Below are 19886 nucleotides of genomic sequence, written 5' to 3'. Positions count from 1 at the left end.
GCTTTAAATATATATATATTCAAAGATTTGCACACATTTTCACGATTTTTCAAAAATAGCAGATCTACAAGCTCATAGCGCGGCACTCGGTGCCGCGCTATGAGCTTGTATATCTGCTATTTTTGAATAGCCAAAGTGTAAAATAAAGCTTTTTAGCTCAAATCTAAAAATGACACAGTTCCAGGTCTTAATGGGTTAACATCTGTCTGTCTCTCACACTCAACATGAAGAGAACAAAATAAAAAAAAGAATAGCACAAAGAAATACAATTTGATAATGAGTGTTAATGATGATGCTGACCACAAATATGAGCTCCTTGATAATTCCTCAGTGATTCAATGTAGAAGTCCACTCCTGGCTAGTCTGGCTCCAGACGATAATGATATTAAGATAATCAGGCTAAGTCCTGGCCACACACGGAACATAGCCTCTTAATGAGATTCAGTCCTTCCTGGAGTGAATTCCCAGCATGCTAGCTCAGTAAAGGAGTATTTGAAGATCGTTTTGATTTTTGGCCACTGTAAATATTGTTTAAAGATATGGTTCAGAGTGGTCATGTTTCCTTCTGTTTGAAGATCACTGGATGGGTTGAGTTTATTCAATAGATCAGTATTGTTTCATATGTCTTGTATTGCTGAGGATCAACAGCAGAGTTACACAGCAACACTTGGGCTTGTATTTCAAAACCAGGATAATCTGAGTGATGCTGTAATTACTGTAGAAAAGTGGTGGGCAAAGTACTCAACTCAACGCCAGTACTTGTGTCAAATTAGAAATACTCCCGCTCATAAAGTACTGTACTCCAAGTGAAAGTGGCCTGCGTTAAGGTTCTGGAGTATACTTCATTCTACTACATCTCAGAGGAAATATGTGGTACTTTTTATTCCACTATAATTATTTGACAGCTATAGTTACAAGTTACTTTGATGATTTAGATTATTATTTACCAAACATATTAAAATCAGCCTTTACCAGCAGCAACATGAAAGTAATGAACACATGAATGCTTATTAAAGTGGTATCTTATATAATCATGTACTGAATGTCAACTATGTTGCTTAATTGTCATTTGTAATCATGTGATATGTAATCATATAATCATGCATGTCAACAATGTTGGCTAATTGTCATTGTATCATGTCCTGTATGTACTGTGTTTAAATTGGTACTGTGTTGGACAAATGGACATTTCTGCATAACGAGTGCATTTATGTTTGGTACTGTATGTATTAATCTCTCAAGACAGATTCTGCTAACAGCAGTTGGTAGGAATAAACACAGAAGCACCCGGGAGGAAGTGGACTAAGAAAGGGGAAACCGAGTTCCTGTTTCTACATAAAAAAGGAGGTGGTGCCCCCAGAGGCAAAAACAAAGGAAACACATTTTTTTGTCTTCTTTTTTTTTTTTTACCAAATGGGTTCCCAGATTGCGTATATCATATTGATACCAATACTTTTGTACTTTTGCTCAAGTAACATTTTGAATACAGGACTTTTACTTTTGAGTATACACCTACAGTACCTCTTCCACTGTGGTTAGGCTCCTGGGCTCAGTGAGTCAGCGGGTGGGGCACGAGACTTGCAACACATTGTAATCGACGTGACGTGATCACTCCCTGCACTCACAGAACACACATCATTGTAATTGACGTGACGTGATCACTCCCTGCACTAAAAGAACATGCATAATACATACATTTATAAAGATGCTGGTCAGCAACTCACCACTTACACTTGATGCCTGGCATAAAAGACTCAATACACTTGTCATGTAAGCTGCTCCCGGCCTGAGGAAAGTATTAAAGCTACACTATATGCAGTGGTGGAAAGTAACTAAGTACATAAGTTAAGTACCATTTTGAGGTGTTTGTACTTTACTTGAGTATTTCCAATTTCCAATACTTTTACTTCTACTCCACTACATCTCAGAGGCAAATATTGTACTTTTTATACTCCCCTACAATTATTCGACAACTTTAGTTACTAGTTACTTTTCAGATATATATTATTACATTATGAAACATACATTAACCACTTTATCCCTATTTTATACATAGGCTATTTGAAAATAGCCGATCAACAAGCTCACAACGTGCTGTACTTTTACTCAAGTAAATTTTGAATGTTTGACTTTTACTTGTAACAGAGTATTTTTATATTGCAGTATTGGTACTTTTACTTTTGTTTTTTCTATTTGTTTTTTCTTTTCAAAGATAATGTTTCTAATATGATTTTGTGTAAATATGAAACTGTAATAGGGGGTAGGATATTTTATAAGCATTAGCTTCTTCCTGCTCCTTTTCGAACACTTATGATTTATTGTACATGGAGATAGTTGAAATAGTTTTAAAAATATTTTGTATTCTTTACTATATTGTTTTATTGTGACTTTTTTATTGTATGATGTTCGAAACAAATAAAACGAAACGAAACGAAACGAAACTTAAGTAAAGAATTTGAGTACTTTTTCCACCACTGACTATATGACTGTTTTAGTGGTGCTATTTGGTCTCACTACTCTTCTATTGAGATTAGATCCTGGGGTCTGGTAGGACCACTACTAGTCGACAAGTGCTATTGCCTGAAGGTCAACAATTTTGAGAAAGCAGGTGTGCTAGCTCCATGGTAAACATTGTCTGCACTAGTCTTATACTGTATGTGACTTCAAGTAGTGGATATTTTAGGGATTAATATTGCTTATTCATACCCACGGGACATTTTACAAAACTGAAAATATGTGAATATTTTCCATGAATGAAAGGAAAAGAGAGGATAAAACACAATACACACATAAATCTACACATGAATAGCTTAAAACAATAAGCTATTCATTAGGTTTATGTGCCGATTCAGTGTGCCTTAATTCGGACAATTCCCTGGTCCCCCTTTACTATGTGGAACCTATTCTTTAAATTAATGAACTCTTTTACGAGAACGCAAGTTTGCAGTTGGAAACTCCCGCCCTGGCTGGTCGTGTTAAGCTGCCCTGGGGAGCTGGTCTTACCTTTGCAGGAAGGCCTATAGATACCTAGACGCACCACATCTAACTCACTAATGTTCTGACCCGGTTCAACTAATTGTGTTTACTCTCAAAGGTTCCAAGCTAATGCCCTGTGGACGAGTATTGACTTTGCAGTTTATTAATAATTCATAGCAGGGCTTTCGAACGTGACGTGACCCATGTGGCTCTCTCACTGTCTGTGTGTGTGTGTGTGTGTGTGTGTGTGTGTGTGTGTGTGTGTGTGTGTGTGTGTGTGTGTGTGTGTGTGTGTGTGTGTGTGTGTGTGCGCGTGAGTGCGTGCGTGCGTGCGAGCGAGCGTGTGTGCGTGCGTGCGTGCGCGTGTGTGTGTGTGTGTGTGATTAACACAATCTTCCTCTTCTTAATTATGCCTGTCTTTCTAGCACACAGTGCAGTCAAGTGTATCTGTGATTTTCCAGGGTAATGATGAGTTGTAATGACAAGAGAATGAAGACATTCCTGTTCAACTGAACAGGTGATGCCAATGTGGATTATTAGGACTCTGTTAAGACTGCTTTGTGAAAATATATAATAAATAGGCTACTTCATGTGTAAATCTTCAATAAATAATATCACTGTCACACAACAGCTGTGCAATGAAGTCCAGCAGTAAAGTAACTCTCCAATACATTGTAGCCAAATAGTATGAAGTTATTGTACAATTAAACCAAACAAAACCAACATTTTTAAAGTATAATCATAATGATCATACTTGGCCCGACAGCGAGGCCTTGAGGCTCAAGTGTGCCGTCTGATTTGCAACCCATTTTGGAAACTTATTTTTGGTTCCTAAACCTCATTTAGGAGACAAGCCAGGCTCGCCTGGGGTGGGCACCACCAACTTACTGTATGAAGGGATATCCAATGAAAATCGCCTGAAGCTTGGCCATCCTTGAAAGAATAATGACGCTGCGTTGCGACGCATTATGAGCTTGTAGATCTGTTATTATTTTACCAAGTTTGCACGACTGTGAAACGACAAAGTATAAAATAGGGCATTGGTTTTCAACCCTTTTCATATCAAGGTCCATTATTTATTCGTCATTTGAGCCACGGACCACCATTTAATGAGATTTAGCATCTCATAACCATGCTGTATTGATGTGGTACCAGGAGAGATAACAGGCAAACGTTGATCAAAATAACAATTAATTAAGTAATGTTTAACAATAATTTAACTCTTGAGAGCGTAAAATGAAACCAATTGTAATTTGGTTTAATTTTACGCTCTCAAGAGTTAAAGATCTATAAATTTGGTTACCAGCTCTTCATCTTTTAGCTGGGGACCATCTGGAAGCCCCGGACTACTGGTTGAGAACCACTGAAATAGGGCTTCAATCTATGAAAAAAACATAAAAAGATGAAATATGGAGACACAAGGTTCTGCCCCGACAGCGACAATATGCTGTACTAGTGATGCAACTCTACTTGGAGCATAGCAGGACATTGGGGGAAATGCAGATGCAGTGAGTAGACAACAGCTGCAAAACAAAGTGGGCCCTCAGGATCACCATGGTCATCAGAGTCAATTCTCAGAAAGCAAACGTACTTCCCATAAGTATTGAAGTTCTGACGTCTCTCCGTTATCCCCTAGGTCACAGAAGTATTTTTTTTGCTATTGAAAATGTGCCCGATGAAGACCTATAAGGTCGAAACGTTGCACCATTAATAAGATAAGTCTTGGGAGCTTTAAACCAGTGTGTGGATGTTTTACCTTCTCCTTGATTCTTGCCTTAATGTCCAGCACCTGGCCTAAATACAGGCACAGGATGTGCGCACAATCTTCTCTGTGAACCGTTTCTATTGAAAATACCATAGGGTCATCTTAACACATTGGCCAGAACTGGCCAGAACTGAGCAATCTGTCCATCTGGCTTATGCGGTCTACACTACTGACTTGTCAATTACAATGCTGAGACCCGCTATTGCATCATTTTAGTCTTTGTAATGTAGACCCCAGTGTTGTCCGGTCTGTGTATGCTGTGTCTGACTCTGGACTATGTCTATAACATTATGTTTGTCCTAGTGATGATGTGATGACAACATGCCACTATACCTTTCAATATGTTCACTGTCCAAAGATTTGTCTCCACATTGTCTCAATGTAATGAGACAATGTATATAATATATTTTATATTTCACATGAGTTGTAGCATTATGACTTTTTATTTTATTTTTTATTATTAATTGTTTTGTCTTTTCTGCTCAGTATGTTCTTTAGTTTTTGTTGTCTTATCTTCTTATACTTCATGAATTGTTTTTATATTTATTTATGTATTTTATATATTTTTTGTTTTTGTTTTTAAATACTAACAAATTCAATGGTGAGGTTCTCTTATAGCCCCCTAGGGTTTATTACAATATTATGTAATCTTTCCCGGGAAAGACGTATACTATACATATGTATATGATTCCTGTTGCGCAAATCAAATAAATCAAATGAAATATCCCTTCCCCCACGTTGCCCTGCGTCTTTTTCATACACACACCCCAAAACATTGTCGTCACATGATCCAGACTGACAGGAAGATAGAGATAGGTCATGGACATGCCTCAGCCAGAGATTTACACTCTACTGAGCCAATTCTGACATGCAATAACTTGACACTTGATATGACATGTTGTTCTTCTCCCTCTCTACAAGAGATATCTCAATTGCAGCCTTTGAAGCCTTTGAATCCTAACCTCACCAAAAGGGCACACATACATGCAATACTCTCTCTCTCAAACGCACGCACGCACGCGCGCGCGCGCGCACGCACGCACACACACACACACACACACACACACACACACACACACACACACACACACACACACACACACACACACACACACACACACACACACAGTACCTCTACATCTCTACATTCTCAATGTATCTCTCTCATAATGTATCATATATGGCTACTGATAAATCCTTAAAACTCCTACCCCTTTCAGGAGCACTCATAATTTGAGCATTCCTCTTGGTAATATTCATTCCACACAAAGGTTTTGTGTGGAATGAAGTATTTTCTTATTAGGACAAAGAAGAGGGTCGTGACCGTCCGAACCACTCATGGATTTTTCCAGCCCTTGGGTTTGATGAATGGATGAGTCTCAAGGTGAGGAGGCTCCCATGCATGGAGGAGTTTATTGTGGTCAAAAATCAATGACTCACACAAACTGCCAGAACTGAAGGATACAGGCTCCAGGGTGAGTGGTAGAAATGTAGTCTCTTGTACGGGGGATGTGGGTTTGGCCAGTTTGGCTAGGACATAAAATGTATCAATTACTTTTCACATTCTGGATATAACTTTGCACAAATGTATACTTAGATAAGTGTACAGATGTATGTCTTACTGCAAAGATGCACACAGGCCTAGGATGTGTGTGTATACTCTATGTTTATAATATGCTACTTCACTGTGCATTCTATTGTATCCCCCCAATTCTTCACAATTCCACATTGAACATTCCCTGTTGTTGCTGCCATCTTGTTTTATAATAATGTTTTTATTTCATGCAGTATGTTCTTCTTATTATTATAGTGTACAGTACACTGTATAGTATATTGTATTGATTATACACAGTATTGTGTACCATGTCACCAACATTTCACTGTACCTGTATAAATAAACACCTTCATTCTTGATTGATTGCTTGTAATCACAGCATAGTGATTCAATCAATTCATAGTCCTCAGCTGTCATAACACATATGAATGACAGTGACACAAAGAGGAGCTAGATAATTTACAGCAAAATAAAACTATTTCAACATAATCATCAATGGCGCGTGCACGGCCCTTGAAGGCGCGTGACCGAGTCATGTGCTCGAAGCGCCTCCAGGCTACAACTACTGTGTGTGTGTGTGTGTGTGTGTGTGTGTGTGTGTGTGTGTGTGTGTGTGTGTGTGTGTGTGTGTGTGTGTGTGTGTGTGTGTGTGTGTGTGTGTGTGTGTGTGTGTGTGTGTGTGTGTGTGTGTGTGTGTGTGTGTGTGTGTGTGTGTGTGTGTGTGTGTGTGTGTGTGTGTGTGTGTGTGTGTGTGTGTGTGTGGGCAGTGCCAACGGTTGGACCGGGTGCGAGAGATTAGATCCAACGTGAAATCAGTATCACTATTGCAGTCAGAGTGGCTGCATGGTAGTCAGACCGCGTGGAATCAGAAGTCGTAGCTTTTGTTTGTTTTCTTTCGTTTGTTTTTCTTGTTTGTTTAAGGACTTTTTGTTGTTCTCTCCACACACGAGGCTGCAGGCGGGCAGATAGACAGACAGACAGACAGACATATAGACAGATCACACATACAGACAGACAGGCACCTGCTTGCCATGACAGGACCGGCGACTTGTTGACATTGACGGAGTTATTTGTTGCAATCATTTGAGGTAAGTTTTTGTTTTTTGTTCACAGACAATATTTGGATCAAAGACTATCTGATAGTCACTATCATAGATGTATTTAATCGATTTTGACATTTGCATATGATATCTATGATCCGACATAGTAAAAGTCAGACTCGATACAATACAGTCTTGATCCAAGGCTAGACAAGAATTAGTAAAGATACCGAATTGCTTATAGACTGGTTTAATCTATTGTGGATGGGTCGGTGCTGCTTGCTTTCCATGTCTCTGTATGTTTTATTTGTTTTATAACGGCTATAATTATTATGTGGAATAAATCATGCCATGACAAGTGATCAGTGAGTGTGCACACATTCCACCACCTATAACTGAACTGAGGTTCCACAGAAGCATCTGTCATTAACTGCCAAATAGTGGAAGTCAAGATGGTTATTTCTGTTTTTGTACACAACACGTTTGAGCAGTGGTGTAAAGTAATTAAGTACATGTACTCAAGTACTGTACTTAGGTAAAATGTTGAGGTATTTTGATTTTACTTGAGTAGATTAAGCACTTTTACTTCTAATTAAGGCAAATATCCACTGCAATTATTTGAAAACTGTAGTTAGGCTACTACTGTAGTTACTTTGTAGATTTTGATTGTTATTACAAAACATACATTAACCACTTCAACCCTATATACTGTACATTTTGGCCATTTGAAAATAGCAGATCTACAAGCTCACAATGCCACGCGATGCAATGCATTGTGAGCTTGTAGATCTTCTATTCTCAAAATATTTCATACATTTCATACATTTGAAAACTTGTGAAATGGGACATTGTGCACAATGAGTACTTTCTACTTTTGGTATAGTTAAGTACATTTTTATACCAATACTTTGTACTTTTACTCAAGTAAATTTTGATTTCCGGACTTTTACTTGTAACAGAGTGTTTTACTTAAGTAAAACATGTGAGTACTTTTTCCACCACTGGTTCCGTTAAGGAGACGTTTGAATACAGTTGGGCTAGAAGAATCACTTTTGGTTCATGGTGTTGTGGTTGTTTGTAAACAAAGAAGAGGATGTCCTGTTTAATTCCTCTTTAGTCCCTTAGGATAACCCATTATGTAGGTACTGTAACTTGTTATACATTTGGAAGATTAATGTTTATCTTATGTCAATGGAGATGAATAACTCTCCCCCAGCTTTGGCATCCTGTGGTGTTACTGTTTAGCCTATTATATAGTGAACAAAGTGAATGAGTCCCAGCCTGTATTATCATCCCACACCGTGACAGCAAGATCATGATTCATGATTTGTTTCTGGAGAGGAACTGGCCAACAATGTTTGTTGTGAATGGAACATGTATGACTGTTATACATGTAGGTCGTTGTAAAATTAATCATTAATCATTTAATGATACTAAAATATTAACTAAATATTAGCCTAATTAATGACTTACCTGAATAAATAGGCTACTGTGAAAAGGTGGTTCTGTAACTAATGTAGGCCTATATAGGCTAATATTAATGTCTAGAAAATGCAATCATATCCCCTTTTCAAGGACCTAATAGTTAGTCGGTGAAGAAATAAATAAACTATAGATAGATAGCAAAGTAATGTAATTCCACTTATAATATAATAGAGATATCAATCTACATGTTATTATGAAATAATTGAGTGAACGGTTTGAGGGGGCTTGCTTCAGTGGTGTGGGCACGCTGGGCACCCTGGCCAGCATAGTTACAGTGTTTTGTTAGTCAGGATTCCATTCAGTCAGGCGTGTGAGGTTGACTATAGCCTCGGAGTAGCCGCGTTGTTTTTTGGTTGACTGAAACTGATATGGAACCCGCCTGATTCCATGTTAGCGCCCCCTGTACCCTTGGGCAGGAGTTCCTAAACGTTTCCATGCCAAGGAGGACCACGAATAGCCCCAGCCTCAGGTTCATGTGGCCCCCCCTTCTGAGAAATGGATTTTACCCCCCCACCCCGGCAAATAGCTCACAATGCTTGTAGTTCTGCTATTTTCTGAGAGAGAGAGAGAGAGAGAGAGAGAGAGAGAGAGAGAGAGAGAGAGAGAGAGAGAGAGAGAGAGAGAGAGAGAGAGAGAGAGAGAGAGAGAGAGAGAGAGAGAGAGAGAGAGAGAGAGAGAGAGAGAGAGAGAGAGAGAGAGAGAGAGAGAGAGAGAGAGAGAGAGAGAGAGGAGTCATTCAAAAGGCAAGTGGCTGGAATGAATTGCACTAAATAAAAACATCCATGGTGGACAAACCAAGTGGACACTTAAGAATAATGACACGAATAAACCAGTCACATAATGATATGCTTTCTCCCTCAGTGGTACCAGACAAATTACCACTCAGTAAAATGGCAGTACTCTTAAGGTAGCGTTCTCCAGTGAACTGTCTTTGTTTTGACTACAGTGATATTCATTAACCCCCTCTGGCCTGAAAACCCGTGACAAGTCACCACAGAGGTGACATGACCTTATAGTTCATGTGCTCACATTCATGGAAAGTTATTGGACTGTGATTCCAGAACATGTTACATAATTCAGAGCTCCTCTGTGTTCAATACAATGTATAGTGGCAAAAACATGACATAGTGTCACTAGCTACTACAACCAGCTACTAACTAGTACAGTAGCTAAGTAACTAGCTACTAACTAGTAGCTGTTTTCATTTAATTTCTCAAACCTTTTCATTTCAAAGACCCCAATAACTCTGAGAGCGGACACATGCAACCATTTGTATGCATGGTTCCATTTGTACACTCTCAGAGTTACAGACATATAAGAGTCCATTTGGAACTACTCTTATGGCTTATTAGTGCACCCCTCCTAATAGTTAGGATGGGTAAATGCAGAGAGGGAATGCAAAGAGAGAAGGTGCAAATGTATAGTGTCACAAAATGCCCCAAAGGAGTGGGGACTCAATTATTATCATTAAGTCTTACTCAAATCCAGGATCTCTTTTCTCATCTACAGCAAAAGCCAAACTATGTCATATCCAAGAGCATTAAAGCATCAGTCTGCAGAAGGTCTCACTGATCTTTATAAAAGCGTCTGCTAAATGACTGTAAATGACTGTTGGGTGGAAACCTGTATGTCCAAAACCGTTACTTTTCAGGAAATGGAAAAAAAATAACCTCTGTTCCAATGGATCCAATATACAGTAGTTATCATTAGTCACAAGTTTTAGTCTTTTCATTGTTTTTATATTTATATTAACCTACACAGACTTATTTCACTTTCCCTATTTTGGGAATATCATTATCAATATCAGGTGAACATAAAAAAACAGAATGGTCATACGACCAACTTTAAATATAGGGCGTTCAATTATGAACAAAAATGAAATATGGACACATGGTGTCTGCCCAACAGTGATGATATGCTCTTAATTATCAGACATTTAGCACATGACCAAACATTTTGTCAACAATGGACAATTTATTGTCAGTCTTTCAAACAAACAACAACACACATATTTTCGAGAGTTCCTCCTAACCTTGACATGTCTGGGCCTATTATCTATTAACATGATGATTGGAATGAAATGGAACACGCAGTGTTCCCATGTGTGACGTCAGAACCGTGCCTCCTGGGCCATGAAGAAAGCTTATGTTACCATTCAGAAATCCAGTTGAAGTTAACCACGTGTTCCGGGCATTCTGTATGGCTTCATATCATTTATGATATTTTGTTATTTTTAATCTATCTGTGATTTGTAGGCAGCCTTGTTTATACGGCCTTTGGATATATAGCCTAGTACTTTGTCCGGTGCCAGTTTATGCTTTATTTTAGAACACAGTTCTTTAAGTAATTTAATAGCCTAATAATAATAGTAATATCTCAAATTTATATAACAAGTATAAATATATAAACAAGTGCCAAAAGACGCTTTAGCCTTAACGTCAATGAGATTTGTGAATGGAAAAATGGCTGTGACGACAGGGCACGCGTCCCGTCGCACCGGCCCCTCCCCCCTGTGTAAATGATGTTGTCGTGTCTCTGAAGTTGTTGTGTTGTGCTGTTGTTGTGCTGCGGTGAACAGAATGTAGGGAATGGAATGTGGCCCCCTGGCAGAGTGCAGAAGTTGGTGTTGCCATGTTCGCCTATTGTAAGCGGTTTAGGGTCAATATAGGTGGTAGTGCGTTTTTGGCGTTGGTTGTGAAAGTGCAGGTGGGTGTGGGGACGCGTTGTGAGCTTGTAGATCGGCTGTTTTCCAAGACCCTATGTGTGAAGGCGCTTCGTTTGGCCTTCTTTTCATAGACCTTGTTGCTTGCAGGGCTTGCTTCGTTTTGGCCTGCTTTTCATCGACCTTGTTTCTTGTTTCTCGCGCGACACCTGGCAACCCTGCACGCAGTTTGCTCTACCATTGTTTGACAGATTAACGCTAATAATGAGATTTGATGAAATAGAAAACCGGTCTTCACAGTTGCGTTCAGATCGTAATGGTGAATGACTGTGTGCAAATTCAGATCAATTGCTCCAGCCAGTGAGGAGAAATGGGCACACAGTTTTGCTGACACGACGGCCACAGAGGTTTGTCAAATTATAGGAGGATACAGAAAGTGAGCATATGCAAGGCATCACAGCAACATACAGTATATTCATTATTAACACACAAGGTGGAAAGTGGCCAATATTTTTGTCAGGCTAATACATCAGTCGGCCTCTAGACTCGACTACAGCACCCCTTCGTTATTATTGGCCAAGTTGCATCAGTTGTATACTTCAGCATTTTCCTGGTCTTTGCAACACTGAGCGCAATAAATGTCTTGACTGCTGCAGCCCATGTTTACATTGCCTGTCATGGAAGCATGATTTAATGGTATATAAAACTATTTTTTAAAACTGGTTAGTTTCTAACCACTTGAACCCTAATCTCGCAAGACAGATTCTGTTAACAGCAGAATCAGCACCACTGCCTTAAGCGTGTGGTGTTGTTAGTAAGAATAAACACAGAAGCACCCGGGAGGAAGTGGACTATGGAAGGGGAGGAGACAAAACGAGTTCCTGTTTCTACACAAAAAAGGAGGTGGTGCTCCCAAAGGCAGAAACTCATTGTTTTCTATTTCTTTTTTACCGAATGGGTTCCCAGATTGCTTGAACCCTAGCGTTCTGGGTTTGGGGTATAAACATTTGGTATAGAGGTGAAACAGGAGGGGATGTAGCATAGACCACTGGGGCACTGTGGTCAGCTAAAGCAGTGGTTCTCAAACCTTTTCATGTCAAGGACCCCCCAAATTGACACTTATTAGCCCGCGGACCCCCATTTCAAAAGTTATGCAAGGGACCCCCATAAGAGAAGATTTTTTTTACGGCTCTAGCAGTATTTCTCAACCATTTTAATTTCAAGGACCCCCAGTTTGACATGCATTAGGGCTACGGACCCCCATTTAATGGCATTTCTATCACTTGGACCGCAGTTTATATTGTAAAATCTATGTCAATTTAACTGAGAGTGTACAAATTTGTACACTCTTTGGTTCCATTTGTACACTCTCAGAGTTACAGACCCATAAGGGTCCATTTGGTGCCTAATCTATCATTTAGCTGGGGACCCCCTGGAACTCCCTCAAGGACCCCTGGGGGTCCCCGGACCCCACTTTGAGAACCAATGAGCTAAAGTATATAGGGTTTTAAGTTGTTAAAACTGGTAGGGGGATTGCATTTAGAACCAAGTACACAGCATGTGCCCTTCAACAGTGTAGCAATCTATTTATGTAGCAGCAGATTGATTTACAATGTCTTCTGATGATGTGGACAGCCTGTCCTTCCTCTGCTGGTATTTATGACTAATGTTTGATCAGGGAACGCTCGATGATTGATCAGTGTGTCGTGTCATGTTTTTTTATTACAATGTAGGCATTCGGCATGTCGTTGATGTTGAGCAGAAACCTCGTATCTCCATATTTCAGCTTTTAAATTAACGCGTTACTTCGTCATACTGCAGTGTCACACAAAAGTAGCGAACATAGCAGATCTACAAGCTTGTGAAGTGAAAGTGTCCATATTGAACCAATGAAAAGTATTAACAAGAGCTTGTGACTAAATGATAATTACACTGGATCCATTGGAACACAGGTTCTTCTTTATTTGTTTTCCTGAAAAGTAACCGTTTTGGACATACCGTACAAGGTTTCCACCTGACAGCGACGATGTGCTGTTTTCCAGATCAATTTATAATAAAAAAAAAAAAATCACCAAGACTAGAAATGGGCAATATCGATCAATAGAAAAACCAAAACGCCAGGAGTGGCATGGTGGCCTGGCCTGTTACAGAGATCACGGTTGTGTTCCTGGCAGCGGTGAGACTGGTTTGGCTGGATGCTCCAACACATAAACCTTATGACAGGCTAGCAGATGTTTTGTCAGTTAAGCACAGCTGCAGGTCATAACTCACATTGTGAGTGAGGGACAGGAACCTGCTCACAATGGCAACGACTGAAGTGGAGAGAAAGTGGGGGAAGAACACAAGTATATGGAATAAGTATAGTAGGGGTGAAACAGTTAATTGAACTAATCGATTTAATCAATTATAGAAAAAATAGCAGATGTACAAGCTCACAACATGTTGTGATACGAAGTTGTGAGCTTGCAGATCAGCTATTTTCTCGAATTGTTAAATGGCAAAATAATTTATAAAGGAGGGCGTAAGTGGTTAATCAGACAATTATAAAGAAAACAAAGGAGGGAAAAAAACATAACTGCTAAGATAATTGATAGTTGCAGCTCTAGAATGAGTACAGAACAACATTTACTGTAGTGTTCCTGTGATATTGTGTGTAATGTATCACCAACTATTAGTAGTATTAGAGAGGAATAATTTACTCTGTAAATTATTCCATATCTCAATAGCTCTGTGTCACTGTGTGAGACCTTGTGGTGTCACCAAAGCGGCATTAATTTATCCTTTGGGGCCACAAACCCATGACATCACCGCAGTGCCATGACACCACAGCCACCTCAATGCTGAGTGCTACTTATCAGTCTGAGGCTTCTGGACTAAATAGTTGGAGCAACCTGCAGAAGCTCATGTTTTTGTCAACATGTTTTTGTACAAACATTAACAACCATTTATGAACACCAGAATGAGTAGAAAACAATGCATGAGCACTAGACAATAATAGAATGATTGAAAACAATGTATGAGCACTAGACAATTATTAGAATGAGTAGAAAACAATGTATGAGCACTGGACAATTATTAGAATGAGTAGAAAACAATGTATGAGCATTAGACAATTATTAGAATGAGTAGAAAACAATGCATGAGCACTGGACAATAATATAATGAGTAAAACAATGTATGAGCACTAGACAATTATATAATGAGTAGAACACTATGTATGAAAACAATATATGAGCAGTAGACAATAATAGAATGACTAGAATACATGTAGTGTCCTTGAGATGTCACTAGTCAAGTAGATTTATAGCTAAAAAGTGTCTTGTGAGTGAGCTTAGATGTGCAGCTTCCAGCCTTTTAGTGTGTGTGTCTATGCATCCATGTACAGTGTGCTGTATACAAGTGTAAAAGTGGACTGTGGACAAAATCATATTATGTTATCATGATTGGTTATATGTAACCTTATTGTCAGTACATTATGTTGTTCATATTATGTTATTCATCTTTGTACCCTATGATACATCATATTTTACATGACGTAGAGCCAAGATGTCTCTCCTATAGGCCTGATAGCTGTTGTTTATGGTACAGCTTGTCCCTGTAACATGACAGTATAACTATGGTCTGATTCCTTGTGCTCCTGGCAGAACGGCCTGTGCGTACTCAAATGTACATCTCCCCTGTCCACAGCACCAACCCCCCACCTTCCAAGTACTGACGCTGACCCCTTTATTTCCTAGTACCATTTGACCATTGAATTCCACGACAGTTCTTGATGTTACAAGGACAAGCTGTACCATAAACAATCAGGACTAGGAGAGACATCTTGGCTCTACGTCATGTAAAATATAATGTATCATAGGGTACAAAGATGAATAACATAACATGAACAACTTAATGTACTGACAATAAGGTTACATATAACCAATCATGATAACATAATATGATTTCGTCCACAGGACCCATGATGGGCGAACATTCTGCAAAAATATCGCCCAGCTCACAACACATCACAATGCCTTGTGAGCACGTGAATCGGCTATTTTTGGCTGAAGATATTTAGATTAGAGTCGAAACAGGAGGGGCTTAGTATAGATCCCTGGGTGACTCCGATCAACTAAGTGTATATGATTTAAGTGGTTAAAGCGTAGTTTAATTTGTGTCTGATGTGTCTTAAAAATCCCGCTTTCACTTTTTTCAAAAGGTGAGTTTATGTGTCTTGGCCTCTGTTTACATTTTAAACACTCTAGTGGTGAAGGTGACATTGCGGTGACCTCATCGGTGGCAGGTACATTTTGAGCTATCCACAGCCCACACAGTATTAATTTACTGTAACTGGACCAGAGGGGTCCATTTGTGCGCTATGATGTAAATAAACACTGGCTTTTGCAGTGCACCTCTAAGACAGGGAATAAGTAAACAGACTGTTTACACCCTGAAGAGTTTTATTTCTAAACAATGACCTGTTCATCATTCATTAACCCACTTATTCCACGGCTACTTAATAAATCAATTGATACATTGACACAAAAGATAATGAAACAATTTCATTGATTTTTAAAGGATTTACTGCTTACGGTAAAGAAATATATAGTCCATTAGATTATTCCAGGTCAGCTTGCAAAAGCTATGGTAGGTTGATCAAAAATGAATCAATATTATGTTACTGCATTGCCTATTTCTTGCCTCAAAAATTATTTGAACATTATCGAAAAATAAATTCAGTGATTGACCAATCAGAATCAAGCATTCACCCAAGCGGTGTAATAAGCAAGGGATAATCAACAGGGACACGGTCATTTTTGAGAAGAAAAAAAAACCTGCCTGAATGGCATGGGTTGGGCTCTAGACATACTGTAAGGCTGAAAAAAAAGGTGAAGTGTTCCTTTAAAACAGTGGTCGATTGCTGGCTTAGCTCCCTGAGAGGCAGGCTGATGGATGCATTCCCAACAAGTAGCTACTTGGAGGAGCACAGCTCTTGAACTGCTCTACTCGTTAGGCAGTAGGCTAGTTCCAGTGTGTTCATGGACATATGGAGACCGTTCAGCCTTACCCTTCATCTGTCACCTGGACTGACTGACTGATTGATGGTGTTTGATCAGAGAATACCAGATCAGATAAGGTAATAAAACATAAGCTACTTTTCCTATTCACCAGATGGTGTTGACGTCTTCGAGGGGACATTGGACGTGTATCTGAGTGGGTGTGTGTATACATACATACATGTGTAAGGCACTAGTTTTGCTTGCTTATATGCTTATGTGTGTGTAATGCATGTGTGTGTGTGTGTGTGTGTGTGTGTGTGTGTGTGTGTGTGTGTGTGTGTGTGTGTGTGTGTGTGTGTGTGTGTGTGTGTGTGTGTGTGTGTGTGTGTGTGTGTGTGTGTGTGTGTGTGTGTGTGCGTGCGTGCGTGCGTGCGTGCGTGCGTGCGTGCGTGCGTGCGTGCGTGCGTGCCCACATGGCATTCCGAATTTCCGGCCAAGCGATAGTGAGGCAGAGAAATGGGATGCATGAATTATTGTTAAGATGGATGTGGAATTGATCTAACAGATGATATACAGGAGTAATTAACCAATAATATATCGAAACCGATATTTATAACCTATAATTAACTTAATGTTGCTCATGTAGGTTGATCGATGAATCGATCAACCTACAGAAGCATTCTTTTTTGTTATATATACACAGTATATATCATTTTACATTTTACAGTTAGTATTATTATAACAAATCGACATGAAAAAAAATCTAATGAGTGACTAAATCGATCAGTTTGATTAACCACATAACCCTGAATTATGCATGTGGCGTAAAACAATTGTGAACATAGTTGATCTATAAGCTCAACTAACTAAAACGAGTCACATTGTTGATTGTAGATCTGCCCTTTTCACTAATAATATATATACATTTAAATCGTTCATTAATCGTAATCGAGGAAAAAGTTTGAAACAATTGAGATACTGATTTGAAGTCATAATACCAGCCCTACAGGAGCCTAATTGGACATTAATGTTTCCCTGCTCTCCTTCCCCAATCAACAGCTTTTCACAATGTGTGTGTGTGTGTGTGTGTGTGTGTGTGTGTGTGTGTGTGTGTGTGTGTGTGTGTGTGTGTGTGTGTGTGTGTGTGTGTGTGTGTGTGTGTGTGTGTGTGTGTGTGTGTGTGTGTGTGTGTGTGCACGGCAGTGAGATGGGATGCATGAATCATTGATAAGGTGATGAGGAATTAGCAGATGATATACGGGAGCTTAATTGGACATTAATTGTTCCCTGCCCTCCTTACCCCAATCAACAGCTTTTCACTATGCTTGCTTGCTTGTGTGTGTGTGTTCGTGTGCGCACCCAAGGGCAGGAGAATGCCCTTAGAGTAAGTAATAGAGTGGATGTGGGGTGTTTTATCACACTGTTGAGGTCTCAGAAGTCATCTCTGTGTCCATCTGTGTATCCTGTGTCTGTAATCAACAGCCAGAGCAACTCTCTGGCCAGACAGACAGACAGTTAATTAAGCTAGATGGACTCGATATGATTATTTCAGACTTGTGCCCTGATTACGATTAATGGACAATTATTGTTATTTTATTTTAAAGACTTTGACGCGTTGCGAACTTGTAGATCTACTATTTTCACTATTGTTGTACACCACCATTGTACAACGAAGAATAGATAGAGGGTTAAGTAGTTAAAGGTAGGGTAAGTGATATTTTTTGGTTAAAACAAAAAATATTTTGTTAAAAGGTTAAAATACTATATTCTGATAGTAATCATTGCTATAGAGTGTTTTTTCAGTAACAGATGTCTCCCTGTCTCTCCAGCTCTTTAATAAACAGAAAATACATTTTTCGGTAGGTGTCAAAATCTCAGCCAATCAGGAGAAAGTACCCATTTTTAAGCTTAATTTGTATAATGTTCCAGTTCCAATTTTGTCTGCTCATTTCTTAGTGTCATCACTTCCAATTTCACTTGTTTAATCTGTATCCTGATTGAGTTCTCTGTCCTGGTTGGATAAAATTGGAAATGAAACTGAAACGAAAATGCATTTTCTGTTTAATAAAGAGGTGGAGAGACAAGGAGACTCCTAATACTGAACAAACACTCTATAGCAATGAGTTAGTGATGAGTGGGTCGACCCGTAACCCGCGGGACCCGCGGGTCAACCCGCGGCGCGGGTGGGTCGAGTCAGAATTTCAGAGGCAATTATGCGGGCTGTGGGTGCGCGGGTCAGCCGCTCTCACACGCAAAAAAAATAAAAATAATCACATGCTCTTGTTTTGTCTGTATTCCTAATAAGAATAATAACAATAAAACAGTTTGAATATACTTGGGGATTCTTTTCTGACCATGATTTTACAGAATTTAAAAAAAAATCGCGGGTCGCGGGGCGGGTTGAGCCATAGATTTATATATGAGTTCGCGGGGTGGGTTGAGGCGGGTTGGGTTCCGTCACGGGGCGGGGCGGGTCATGAAAAAACCCGTCCCGCTCATCACTACAATGAGTACTATCAGAATAAAGCTATTTAACACTTATTTTAACCAAAGCAAATCACTTACCCTACCTTTTAATCAGACTAATCGATTAGTATTTGAATTGTTTTCCATGTTGACTCGTTGATATATAAGAAATTTACTTAAATGATCCCCAAAAAGCCCTGCATCTCGATTCATCAATTAATCTGCATTAGCGAGATTAAGTCGATTATTGGATCTAAATATCGTTTTTTTTAATATTTTATTTTGTATTTTCGGTTAATTGCCCATTCCTAGTCTGATGATTGTACCCATGCTGTAGTTCTTATATTGGACCACAATGGAAGCAAGCCCCCCGGAGCTTTGTGTGTTATCCTTTTAGCATAGCTTTTGTAACTGTACTGCTGTGCTGTTTTCTAATCTTGCAAACAAAACTTGTTTGTAGATCATCTATTTTCGCTATTTTTGAAATGTTGTGGGAAAAACAGGTCAATACAATTTAAATGTACCTGACATGACATTTTTTAGGGTTTAATATTTGCCTGTGGCACGAAGTACTGATATAGTCAATTTAAAAGAATATCAATAATTTATAACAAGTTGACACAAAATCCCAAGGCACACATGGACCTGTCTTACAGCACACCATGTACCTTGACAATCGACCCACGCTATTTGAGAACCACTGATCGACTTTAAGGTTGAGAGAAACAAAGACAAAATGGTCTTTGTCTGTTTGTCCTCTATTGGTGTGATGTCAGTTATTATTTGCACACAGTGTGTGTATGTGTGGGTTGTCTTACAGTGGGCGGTGCAGCCCGTGTTTGCCAATCGAGGGTAATAAGCGGGCAGGCTGGTAGGTGCTGAAGATGTTGACATTTCTCTTGTATATGACGTGACTTCAGTTTGTAATCACATTACAGTAAGCAAGCGTTATAAA

General features: G+C 39.3%; 1 protein-coding gene across 1 annotated transcript in view; it reads left to right on the top strand.

Annotated features, from left to right (window-relative positions):
* Positions 1-7170: 7170 nt before the first annotated feature.
* p2ry6 (pyrimidinergic receptor P2Y6) overlaps positions 7171-19886 on the top strand; it is a 30700-nt gene continuing 17984 nt past the window's right edge. The window contains exon 1 of the mRNA XM_084064928.1: positions 7171-7384. The gene's annotated coding sequence lies outside the window, so the exon portion shown is untranslated. The remainder of the gene's footprint in view (positions 7385-19886) is intronic.

This window comes from Gymnoscopelus microlampas (assembly GCF_963454915.1).
Source record: "Gymnoscopelus microlampas genome assembly, chromosome: 8".
NCBI classification, from domain to species: domain Eukaryota; kingdom Metazoa; phylum Chordata; class Actinopteri; order Myctophiformes; family Myctophidae; genus Gymnoscopelus; species Gymnoscopelus microlampas.
Note: the sequence above shows the minus strand (reverse complement) of the source record. Positions and strands in the feature narration are given on the sequence as shown.